The 13204-nt window shown below is 41.2% G+C and overlaps 1 long non-coding RNA gene across 2 annotated transcripts; it reads left to right on the top strand.

Annotated features, from left to right (window-relative positions):
* Nucleotides 1-827: 827 nt before the first annotated feature.
* Nucleotides 828-2739, top strand: LOC134378718 (uncharacterized). Of its 2 annotated transcripts, none has more exons than XR_010023683.1 (3): nucleotides 828-1088; nucleotides 2144-2338; nucleotides 2476-2739. It is a non-coding gene; the product is annotated as an uncharacterized LOC134378718 (long non-coding RNA). The 2 variants fall into 2 exon arrangements; XR_010023682.1 differs by having other exon boundaries at nucleotides 829-1088; nucleotides 2144-2320.
* Nucleotides 2740-13204: the final 10465 nt, after the last annotated feature.

Here is a 13204-nt window from a genome sequence, read left to right as displayed (position 1 = left end):
TACCCCAGGAACACACTAGTGTTCTGAGAATGAGCCATTCCCAGCACTACTGAGAATAACAAGATGGTCTCAGACAGGCATGAGTGCCAGAAGCTCCATATGGATAGTCTTTCCCTGAGAATGAAGGCAATTGAAGAAAACAAGAGCTGAAAGACTGATAGAAAAGGAGAGAGGAGGAGAATTTAATGTCATTATGTGAGCAACTGGATCAAACTATGCCTGAAGCCAAAATCCTCTGGACTTTTCAGATGCATGCACCAACAGATTTCCCTTTTGGTTGAGGCAGTTTAAGTGCAATTTCTTTTCTTTCCATTGAAAAGTGACCAACTGAAAACTAAAGGAAATATAATAGGCATAAATATAAAGTCCTGTGTTTAATTGTTCAGAAAATGCACATGTACAGGGAGGAAGAGATCAACTTGGCAAAGAGATACCATAATAAATTTTTGAGGGCCTTAGTTGATCAGGAGCTCAATATGTGTCAATGACAGGGAGGGGCAATATCTGCTGTTTATGAGTCTTTTTGTTTAAAATGGTGGATGAAGTACATAAATTACCTGCCCATCCAATCCCCAGAAATTACAGAAAGTCATCAAAAGGAAATATACACAATAGCTCTGCAACTCAATAAAGGGTATCAACAGTTGTCCAGAAAATCCGAGTCACTTCTGGAATGCAGAAGGCAGTCTAACAGAGAAAGTACCTGATATGGCCACAACAGAAAACATGGGAAGGCTACTGTGGACATGGGAACCATTCTTTCCAGCTGAGTCTAAGAGACGATTTGAGCTCAGAGTCAACAAATATAAAAAGAAGTGGGCAGGAAATCAAAGGAATGCATTTGGAAGAGCTGGGGCCAAGTGAGCCCTTCTCTACCTCTGCTGTGGCCACATTTGTAGAATTGCCTCAAGGCTAAATTCCCAAGATTGCCTTGCCTGACAAGGACTCTTAATAGGGTTTGTGGTCCCATCAGAGTCTTTGTAATCACTCCTTACCTCCACTGAACATGTGGATGAGAAAAGAGTTCACTCCCCAATTCTGACATAGCATATTTTCCAGTATCTTCACTGAAGAGCGGAGCATGAAAGGTAAGTTTTACAAGACCTTGCGTGTCTAAAAATGTCTTTACTGCACCATCACACTTGAGTGATAGTTTGGTTTGTCGGAATTTCTTTGGCATTTAGAAGGCATTGTTCTGTTGCTTTCCAGCTTCTAGAAGCCACATGTCATTCTAAATCCTGATATAACCTGTATTTCCTTTCTGGAAGCTTTTAGGACTGCTTTGTCCCAAATGTTCCAAAATTTTATGTACTGAATTCCTTACAGGTCCTTTTGGACATTTTTCTTGAACTAACTATTTGAAACTTTCCTCCCCTCTATTTCCTCCATTCTCTCTTTTAGGATATCTATTGTTTAGATCATAGTTCTTTCAAAATTATGCTCAAATTCTTTTTTTTTTTTTTCTCTCTCTCTACAATTTTCTATCTCTGACTTCTTTTGCTCTATTTTTTCAGGGAAATTTCTTCAACTCTATCTTCCAAGCATCCTCTTTATTTTTTTCTTTCTGTTGACAGGTATTTAATTTCTGAGAGCATTTTTCATTCCTGGAACAACATTTCCTTTCTATTGCTCCTGCTCAGGAATACAATATCTTCTCTTATCACTCTGGAGATTGTTGTTTGTTTTCTATTTCCTGCACATTCTTTTTTCCTGTTTTATTTTTTTCTGTTCATTTCTTAAAAATCTCTCTCTCTCGTCTCATAGAGGTTCTTAGTAGGGAGAGGTTTTGCCCGTAGCGGGCTAAATCTGGAGCCATTTTTCGTTGTCACAACCGGGGATTTGTGCTATTGGCATCTGCTGAGGACAGGACAGGGATGCCACTAAACATCTTACAATGCCTGGCACAGCCCCCACAACAAAGATCAACTGTGCTGAGGCTGGAAAAAAAAAAAAAAAAAAACCCGTGTAGAGGCTTTTCTCAAATGTCTGTGATCCTCGGTTCTTTGCTCATATTTCAGGTGAAACATTGAAAACTGTGATTGGATTGATGGTGTGGTTATGAGTGGAGCTCGTTCTCTGTGAACTTAACTATAGGTTTGGATATGCAGCTTCATTGTGAGACTTTAACTCTTTATCTTTACAGGTTTTCTCTGTGGCTAATCAGTTTATCCAGAGGAGAGTCGTCCGATCTCCTGCATAGAGGATTTAAGTCTGGCAATTAGTATTCTAGGAGTCTACAGAGAAGGCAGCCATTCAGCATGTGGAGCATCTGCAGTACAGTCTCGCCCACCCCCTGCACCAGCTGTGCCTGGTATCTCAGGTACCCAATCCTCTCTAGGTCAGTCTCTCCAGAGAGTCTGGTCTGTAGTCATCTTCCTGGGTGGGAAAGCAGCAATCACCTGCCTGGGCAGGGAGGCTGATCTGGGATTCTGATTGCCTCTTAGTACAAGTTTCAAATAATCTTCCTATTTTTAGCCCCTCGTGCACCCCACTTTCAGAGGTCCCTGGCACCTAAAATTACCAAGGTTCTTCCCTGCGTATTCACCTCCTGGGTCACCTCCACAACCTGCTGAGACCGCAGCGTTCTCCAACCCGTGCCAGCAGCCAAGCTGGCTTCAGCGCTCCGACTTCCACAGTCTTGGTGCTGTTCTCTCTTCCCATTTTCCTCATCCTTGTGGGATTACAACTTTCTTTCTTTTTTCCAGTGAAAGTAAAAATAAACTTATGAATTTAATCGACCATGTGCAGCCAGAAATCTGAGTAACTTTCTTTCATAGCCGTTTTCTTCACCAAAACATGTTGATATTCCTTAGACTGCCTGAGGAATCAGAGTCCTGTGGAAAGGAATATTCTCCTTCACAGTCATTCATACCTTCTTCTCTCTGCAGAATTATCAGATTCCTCAAAAGGGGTCTCGAGGTTCTTCTCTCACTTAGATTTGTTGCAATAAGAGGTGTGTCGTCAAGCTACGTGCATGAAGCCAGAGATGAGATGAGCAAATGTAGATTTTAAATCTCTCTGTTTCCCACAAATTGTAACAGCGCTGGAAGAAATTCTAACAGCCTGTACTTTTCTCAAGGCCTTACACATGATGCCCTTTAGAGCAATGAGCTCCCCCAGACTACAGAAGCATGTTAGAAAAGAAAAGGAGTGTTAGCCTCCAGCTCTGTTCACTTGATGAATCATAACTAACATTCATTGAATACTTGGTGCCCAGGACTGTCCTTTACAGGAATTTGTCTCACTTAAGACCCATGGCCACCTCCTAAAGTTGATTCTTCTTATTATTTTCCCATTTTGCAGATGAGGAAGCCTAGATTAATAAAGGTTACATAAAAAGCCCGAAGTCTGGGCTTCGAGCTCAGGCAGTCTGAATCCAGAGCCTACAGTTTTAAACCCTGCACCATGTAGAGATGGCACAGTGGTTGCAGTGACAGCCAGCCCATTTATTGCCGTTGTGCCTTGGGTTTATAAAGTGCTGTCACACCTGTGACCTTTGACATGTGACCTTCAACATGTGACATGTGTATTTGCAACTTATTTAACACCCACAGGAAATTAGCTCATGCCAAGGGTGGAATACCCTATACCAAATAGTTTGGTAGAGATAAAACAAAGTATACAGTCTCCAGGAAGATTGACAGGAATGCTTAAGCGTGTCAACCTGAGGAGGGAAACTGAGGCATGGCTTAAACAACAGAGTTTATCTGAGCCAATATGAGTGACTGCAGCCTGTGAAAACACCTTCAAGTTATTTGGGGAAGTGCTCTGAGGTACAAACAGAGCTTCAGTGTTTTCACAATGGCAAAAGGGGAGGATAAGGGACAGCCCCCCTAATGTCTAGCATGACATGAGTTAGTGATTGGTTAATGGCTACATCTTGCTCTTTAAACAATTGCTAAATCCTTAAAAGTCACATTGTTCATTTCAACATTCTTTAATTTATATCTCTATGTGCCACTACCATGTTTGGACTCCAGGCCTAAAGAAAACTATTTGGCAATATTCCAAGATGTGGGGGACATGCCTACTGCCACATACCTGACCTCCCATAGCCTTGGGAATTTAGCTGACCTCCATTTTTGATGCTAGAGCAATTTCCAATGTATCAGGCCCTACCACTCGCTCCTGTCTTGTATATGCTCTAGCCCCATTCTGTGTCTGTTAACAGCCTAGTGATTTCCAGTATAGCACACAGCATTGGTTGGTGTCTACTCTTGATTCTATTTCTGGAAGAGTGGGCAGACCTTTCCAGGTGTAATGTGCTCAGGTAAGAAGAGTTCAGATCCTTGTTCGCTCTCCTTGCCATGCTTTGTTTCTGGAATTGGACAGTGGGAGATGGCACTGGGACCCCTGATTCATAGATCCATGGGCAGAAAGAAAAACACAAGAAAGACTGGGGCTCCATCTACTATGCTCAGGCAGGAGTCTATCTTATTTGTTAGCTAACCAAGTCGTAAATACTGGGGAAAAATCTTAAAAAAATAAGTGGAACCCCAAAATGCAAATATATAAAATGTGGGTCACATTATTTTGAGATTAAGGGGTGACTGGGCAAGTCCAAGGGTAGCCAGACTTGGGTTCTAGAGGTCTTGCTGTGAGTTGATGCCACCTGGTGGTGGTTGTCCTCTCAAGCTTAAATATCAATAGGGACAATTCTGGGTCCTGTGGCTGTCCAGGATTCTGCAGACAGTCGAAAAGATTCAAGGAATCTCCTTGTGGTTGTCAGCCCAATTTGGGAAGATCTGGCCCGGAGAATCCTAACATGGGGACCCACCCTCCCCTTCCCTGCTTCTGGGGACAGCTCACCTGCCATTTCTCACCAGGCTTTTCTGTCCCTGCCCTGCCCCCCTTTCTCCCTTTCCTGCACTCTTGAAGACAAAAATTCGAGCCTGCTCCTACTCCTGTTTGTGTGTGGGAGCTGCGCAGAAGACAGGAGCCGATCGCCAAGTACTCACTTCAGATCATCTCTGGTGCTTCATAGTGGATGTATTAGTCCGTTTCTGTTGCTTTTTACAAAATACCCAGAACTGGGTGATTTATAAGAAAATGAAATTTATTGCTTACAGTTTCTGAGGTTGGGAAATCTAAAGTCCAGAGAACACATCTGGTGAGAGTCTTGGTGGTGGTGACATTGAAGGCGGAGTATCACCTTGCAAAACGGTGGAGCAGAGGGAGCAAGCGAGTAACCTCCTCATTCACTCTCCTTTTAAAGTCCTCCAAACCAAGCCCATGACCACCATTTTAAATCCATTCACTAAGGCATGGTCCTACAATCTAATCACTTCAAGGCCCCACCTTTTAATTACCATAATAGGATTTCCCACCCTCAATAGTTACAGTGAGGATTAAGTTTTGGGGGAGCATTCAACCCAAGGTAGTGGAGTTTCATAGTAACCAGTTCTAAAGTTCCTCTTGAGCTTATCTGAGCTACTTCTATCAATTCTTAAACAACTCTGCCATAAAGAAATCTCTACTTGTAACCTGCAGGTAACCTTTCTGCTTTATTTAGGACTGTATTCTCTTATTAGTCCTCAAGGAAGGGAAGTGTTATCTTTTCAATACTTCTTTTATATATACTGTATCTGTGTAGTTAGATAACTGCTTCCAGTGTTGACCGCATCTCTCAACAAGCATGTGGCAAATGCTTTGAAAACAAGGATGGTGTCTTATCCTGCTTAGCTCCAGAGCACCTGACCCTGTGCTGAGCATCTATTAGTGCTTCAGTAAAACTTGGATGAAATGGATAAGTAAATCAGATGATTTGGAATACCAGTGATATTTATAAATATTAAAATAAAACTGAAAAGGACTTTATACAAGACTATGAGGAAACTGTCCACCTTTTATTTGAAAAAAGAAAAAAAAAACTGGTTACCTGACCTGTTTTCACAGACTTCCTCAATCTCAGATTATCATGGAGAAGAGGAGGCCATTATTCATTCATTCAACAAACATTTATTGAAGACCTACCATGAGCCAGGCACTGTAAAGGCCTTGGAAAAACAAGACATCTCGGTGGAAAAAACAGCTCAGTTTCCTGCACTAACTGAGCTTATGTTTTATAGGCAATTTAGTGGTTAAAAATTTTTATGGACTAAAGAGTGTCCCCTTCACTCCTAAACTTATATGTTGAAGCCATAACATCCAATGTGACTGTATTTAGATATGGGGCCTTTACAGTGGTAATTAATGTTAAATGAAGTCACACGGGTAGGGCCCTAATCCTATAGGACTGGTGTCCCTATAGGAAGAGGAAGAGACACCAGAGACCTCTCTCTCTGCACCTGATCACAAAGAAAAGACCATGTGAGGAGACAGCAGGGAGGCAGCCTTCTGCAAGCCAGGAAGGGAGGCCTCGCCAGAATCACACCCTGATCTTGGACTTTTAGCCTCCAGAACCGTGAGAAAATAAATTTCTGTTGTTTAAGTCACCCAGTCTATGGTACTTTATTATGGAAGCCCAAGCAGACTAATGAAGAAAGCACTAGTTACTGTAAGAAGAGAAGAGAGGAGAAAGGAAAGAAAAGAAATTGCTCACAGAACAATACTGAATGATTTTAATCAATTTGATTTTTTTTGACTTATTTAATATGATCACTCATATTTTTTTATGGATTCCAGTAGAGGAAAATCTACAGCTTCCCTTGATACTCCCTTTGATGATTACTTGGCTTTCTCGGCACTCTCTAAAGCCTTTTGCTGCACGGTTATGCTTAATGTTTATCTACCTCCTGAGGCTCATTTACTACTCCCAGGGCATGTCTTAATCTAGTCTGTATACCAGATGCTGCTGCTCAGAGCCCAGTCTAAATATAGCTGGACCCCTCTCAGGGTTTTCTCATTTCTCCAGTGAACCAATGCTTTGATTCTCAGTTCTGGTTTTAATTGGCCAGTCAAGTAATTTATAAGCAAGCTCTATTCTGTATTTCTGAATCACCAGAGGCAGCCCACCCTCCTTTGGGTCTTGGAATTAGGTCAGCATATAGCCCAGCTAACTGTCACGTGGGCCTGGGTCCCTGTTCCCTCAGCTAAACTCTGGGTATTTTTATTTGTTATCTATTGCTTTTTAATAAATTGCACAAACTTAATGGTTTAAACAACACACTTTATCTCCATATCTGTGGGTCAGGAATCCAGCTTAGCTGGGTCCTCTACCTCAGGGTCTCTCACAAGGCTATAATCAAATTGTTGACCAGGCTAGGGTCTCATCTGAAAGCTTGTGTGGAGGAGGATCCATTTCCAGGTTCACTTGAGTTGTTGGCACAATTCTGTTCCTCAAGGGCTGTTGGACCAAGGGCCTCAGCTCCTTATTGGCTGTTGGCCAATTGTCACCCTAAGTTCCTTGTCACATGGGCCTCTCCAACATGGCTATTCCCTTCACCAAAACATGAAAGCCAAGAAGACAGGTAGAGTCTGCTAACAAGGTAGAGGTTACAATTGCTTGTCACCTAATCATGGGAATGACATCCCATCACCTTTGCTGTTAGCCTATTAATCAGAAGAAAGTCACTAGGTTCAGACCACTCATGGGGGTATGAGTTGATTACACAAGGTCATGCTATTCAGGGGACAGGCATCATCAGGGGCCATCTCAGGAGCCACCTACCATGGTGCTGGTGAGCAGAAAAAAAGCCACTCAGATCCATCAGTCATCTCTACATTTCTTCTTTATCCCTGAAAGAACTGCTTAACTTCTTGTTTCTTAAGAAAGGGAAATCTAAGAAAATGATACTGATTTGGCTATGATCATCAATCTCTTAGAAGTCAGGTCAATTCTATGAAATTTCTCAAGTACTCCAGACACCCATTACCATCAGCTGCTTAGATGACTGATAGGTATCACCTACTAAACCCATCCAAGATGGAATTTACATAATGACTGCCAAAAACTGTTCTTCCTCTCATAGAAAATGGACTATGCTATCCCAATTTCTCAAGCCAGAAACTTAGTTACCTCTGACTCCTTCCTCTCCCTCACTCTGCCTTCATGGAGTAAAATATTTATAGGCAATTTAGTATTTAAAAATATATGACAAGCAAGTATTTAAAAAATATATGACAAGTTATGTGAAAGGGGACCTATGTGTTAATAAGAGTAGCTCTTTGGAGATGATGAAAGTGGAGCAACACAAGAGAATTCCCAGTGATTGGGTAAATTATTTGACCTCTCTAAGATCTAGTTATCTCAATTTTAAAAACAGGGAATAATAATAGGAGATATACATCAAAGAGTTGTTGTGAGGACCAAATGAAATGATATCTGTAGAATGATTAGTGTATCTTGCATTAGTGTATGTACAAGCCATCAATATATGTCAGCTACTATACCAGCTGTTAGAGAACTGCACTGTGGCTGTCATCTTTCGCTCGCTAACTCGACAGTCAGTCTCTTCTCTCATACAGCCTCCACTTTAGAGGCTAAAAAGCTAACCACACATTTTCCAGCCTCTCTTGCAGCTAGGGTACCAGATCAGAGGAGGTGGGGGGGTGGGGGGAGACAGTTCTTGGAAAGCATTTGTTTATCTGGTAAGAACTTCTTCCTTCCTTGCACAAGAATTCAGTGTCTGCAATATTTGCAGCCATTTGCGTCCATGAGGTAACAAGCATCTAGTTCAATACCAACACCTGAGGAGTGGAAAGAGTTTGTGTCCCTGATGACATTGTCAAATAGCAGTACCAATGACAGCATCCAACTATTTTCAGGCTTCTTGTTATCTAAGAAAAAGAAACCTCTATGTGTTTAGGATACTGTTTATCAGGCATCCTATTCTTTGCAGCTGAAAGCACTCATAACATACATGTTTCTATAGCCTGGACGTCAAATATCTGTAATTTTAGGACAGAAATTTTGGCCAAGGTCAAACCTCTATCAACCGAAGATTAAAAGTTCTGTCTTTTTCCACACTGGGTAACTTCTTATAGATGGTGTAAATGCAGGAAGATTGTGTAACCTTTATAATATGCTCCATTTATTCCTCTTATTAATTTATTACATTTACCTAAAAGCTATATTCCTGACAGTGAAAAGAGTTCCACATAATCAAGGCTCCAATATTATGTCAAAGAAGCAGTAAGGAAAAGAGGAAAGGTATGAGCATTAAAAAGAGGCAGAACTTCTGAAAGAGACAACAAACAAAGGAGCAAGGGGGAAAATATAATAACATAACCACATAAACATCAGCCCTTAGTTTTCAAAGTCCTTATAGTACTGATCTTAGGCCTTAGCCACAAGAATAAGTCTATTGTGTGATTTTTTTCCCACATTCTGTCTCTTCCTAAGAATTCCCAATAGTGATATTTCAGGATCATAGGTGATACGCAAGATAGATATGTGTCTGACTAGAATAAGTTAAGGGCCCACTAAGTACATACATGCTAAAAAATATCTGGTCTGCAGACCTGCCTAGAACTGCCAATTCTTGGCTGAAAATGCTAGAGAATTACTGAAGTGCAGATACAATGGAGACTGACTCTAGAACTGCAATGGTCACTGGCCACCTGTGGCTACTGAGCTTTGAAATGTAGCCAGGGCCATATGTTGAAATTATAATGTTGCACATACTGGGATAAATAAAATATATTTTTAAAGTTAATTTCACGTGCTTCTTTTAGTCAAGTATTGCTACCAGAAAATTTAAGATTATATATGTGGTTCTCACTGTAATCTAGAACATGATGGCTCTCATTAGCACAGGAGCTCAACTTCATGTACCAGGATGAAAAAATTGACCTCTAAAACAGCTAACCACAGGATGTGCACATTTCTCTGTAGAGGATAGAAAAGGTGAAAAGGACAGGTGTAAGCAGAAATGGGGGATGATGCTGACAAGTGACAAGAATGCTTAATTAGGTTTCTGCGAGGCTCGGGGGAGTGGAAGAAAAGGGAAAATCCTAAAGACAGTTGGCTCTAAAATTTATGCTACGGTACTGTCCCACCGGAACCTGTTCCATCCACCTTGCTGGGTCATTCTCTGCTTCTTATACTGTTTGTCCACACTTCACCTTCTCAGGGACATTTGGTCTCCATGAGCTGTTTTACTTGGTTGCTTTCCAGTCCCTTTCATGACTCCCAGGGTGATGAAGGATTTTAATGCCCTGGGGCCACTGCTAGGGAATTCTATGCTATGCTATGAAGGTGAGTAAATAGAACCAAAGAAAAAAATGTTTTTCTGCACAGCAGAGATCAGGTAGTTAACTAAGGCATGGAACTGCTGGACTATTCTTGAAATGAGCTGCATGCAGGCAGAGAATCTTCTCTGTCTTCTGCTTAAAGCCTTCAAGGCCTCCATTCCTGTGATATACTGTCAGTTTCTATTAAAAGCCTGGAATCCCATAGCACTTTCACTCTGGGAAACATTGACTGTGCTGGAGAAACCCATTAAATGAACATGCTAGCAGAGCTTTAATAAACAATCAGATTAACAGCCCAGTAGGAGAGTTATAAGCCCATTGGTAATAAATTTAAAATCCCACCCGTCCTCAATTATGGGTCAGCAGAAGCATTTGGCTCCAAATGTTTTTTGGGCAAGGAGTCATTACCTTACCTGGTGGTCTCTGTGTGGGTTCCTATTAAATTTAGTCATATTTGAGAGTAGCGAAAAAAGGTATTTTCCAAATGACAAGACTTTGTGTGTTTTATAGTACTCTGTGAGCCAAACCAAAAACCTTCCACATTTTTAAAATTAATGAAGCAAAAAGAAGATACATTTACTTGGGGGTAGAGCTATTTGTCAGATCTGAAGGCTGTTTAACTCCAGCAAATGCCCTAAATATAGGGGTCCCCTGGCAAGGGCTTCTCCCTACCTTCGTAGCAGAAGCTGAGCTACTCCAGGGACTTCAGGTCTTCAGCCAGCTCAGTCAGTACGAAAGAGAGGCAAATAGCTACATAAGTACTAAATCCTGAATGCAGGAAAAAATATTCTCCTCTTCCCCCCAAATCAGCTGGTAAATAGCCACCAGGGAGGTCAACTACATGACTATCTGTGTATGAATTAGAAATTGAGGACTGCAGGGTAGCCATCCATAGGGGAGTAGAAAACAATACATCTTCCATGCATGTGGACAGCATCGCAGAAGACAGAACCAAGAGTTAGAAGAGGAATGTTGTGGCTGAATGTTGCTAAGGAAACTTACCTACTTCAAGAAGAAGGATTTCCCTTGGTTGTCTGCTTACTCGGAAGGTCAGCCAGGCCATGGCTAGGTAAGAGCCCTGGGAGAAGTGGCCAGTTTCCTTGGCAGTCTGTTATCTACTTCCTCACGGAAGAACTTGGGAAGCCATTGACTCGCTTGGTAAGAAAGTCAGTGTGACTCGATGCTGGTGAAACTGTTCACTTGCTGAGTGCAGTCAACTCTTGAATTCTCCAGAATTCAACGCTTGACTTGGGCAATTGGCCAGTACAATACTCTTCAATTCCGTATCCCTTCTACTGTCTATTGTTTACGTTCCCAAAATTATGACACCTTAATTTTTCCTTGCAGGAAGAGCATCATAGAGGCTAATAATGCCATATACTTATTTTCTAAGCATTCTTGAAGCTAGAACTTCGTTAAGAGGACCTGATAGGAAGTCTACAGTGAGTCTTCTGGGAAAGGTTTTCTCCTAGTTAAATATGTATACTCAGAAATGCCCCCTTTATGCCCTGTATTAGTTTCTAATGGCTGCTATAACAAATTACCACCAACTTGGTGGCTTAAAACAAAGACATTTATACTCTCACAGTTCTGGAGGACAGAAGTCCAAAGTCAGTATCACAAACAAGCTGTTGGCACAGCCACATTCCCTCTTATGTTTCCAGGGGAGAATCTGTTTCTTGCCTCTTCCAGCTGCTGGTGGACTTTGGCATTCCTCAGTTTGTGTCCTCATCACTCCAATTTCTGTCTTTGTGGTCACATCACCTTCTCCTCTTCTGTCTATGCCAAATCTCCCTCTGCCTCTTTTTTATAAGAATACTTGTGGTGGCATTTAGGGACCACTCAGGATAATCTCCTCATCTCAAAACCCTTAATTTAATCACACCAACAAAGTCCTTTTTATTGCCATGTAAAATAACATTAACAGGTTCCAGGGAGTAGATGTGGGTATCTTTGGGGGGCCATTATTCAACCTACCACACTCCCTATGGAAGTGAAGGAGGATGAGATGTCTGGGGCTGTGGCAGCCTACAGTCACAGGGATGCAAGCCCAAGGATGCCAGAACAGAAGAAGGAACGCAGCTGATTTTTGATGAGGTTGTTACTCTCCTGACATAACCAAACCTGGAATTATCTACCCTAGCCTTACTTGTAAGCAAGATAACAAATCCCACTCTTTTAACTGCATTGAGTTCAGTATAACGTTACTTGCAGCTTAATACTTCCTAATGGACACAACTGATTTTTTTTTTTAACCTGAGAAGATAAGGAGTGACATACAGCTAAAGGCAGATGGAAAACTCTTGCCATTGTTCTTATAAAATATTTTCGGATTCACAAAATTTACCTTTTGATTGTATTCCCTTTTGCAATGTTTTATAATCTAGTTGTTTTTCTGCAGATGCCTAATCACTCTAACAAAAGAGGGAGCTTGATGAGGACAGGGATACTGAGTCACTTCACTCTTAACCAAGGCACACTGTTGAGACAAGGGAAATACTCATTAAATCACCAGCCACTCAATCAATCTGAATATTAAAATACTTTATCAGAATTAATCATATTTGCATTATCTGTGGATTTCAAATGCAAATAATAATGTAGTTTCCTATAAGAATGAATAAATGTACTGTTTACATTTCATATGCAGAATACAGTTAGCATTATTTTCTTGAGTATTTATACTGTTCCAAGTATTATGTTAGGCAAATAGCATTTCTTATTCATATTCTCTCTCTCTCTCTCTCCACCCCCACCCCACACACATTTTTCATTTAATTCTTAAGCATACTTCTAAAATATCATCTCTAGCTTACAAATGAGAAACCTGAAGCACATACTGGCTAAATAACTTACTCAGGATCACAAAGCTAATAAGAACCAAAGCCTAGATTCATACCCGTATCCATCTGATTCCAAACTCAATGAGCTAATTCTCATACATGCTGCTTCCCGCCATGCTATGAGCTGCTGTAACTTTTTCTTTCTTTCTTTTTTTTCTTTTTTTTTTTTTTTGTGGCTGGCTGGTTGGTGGATCCAAACCCTTGACCTTGGTGTTACAACACCACGC

This window comes from Cynocephalus volans, chromosome 5 (assembly GCF_027409185.1).
Source record: "Cynocephalus volans isolate mCynVol1 chromosome 5, mCynVol1.pri, whole genome shotgun sequence".
NCBI lineage: Eukaryota > Metazoa > Chordata > Mammalia > Dermoptera > Cynocephalidae > Cynocephalus > Cynocephalus volans.
The sequence above is the reverse complement of the archived record's forward strand: the minus strand, read 5'-3'. Positions and strand labels throughout refer to the sequence as shown.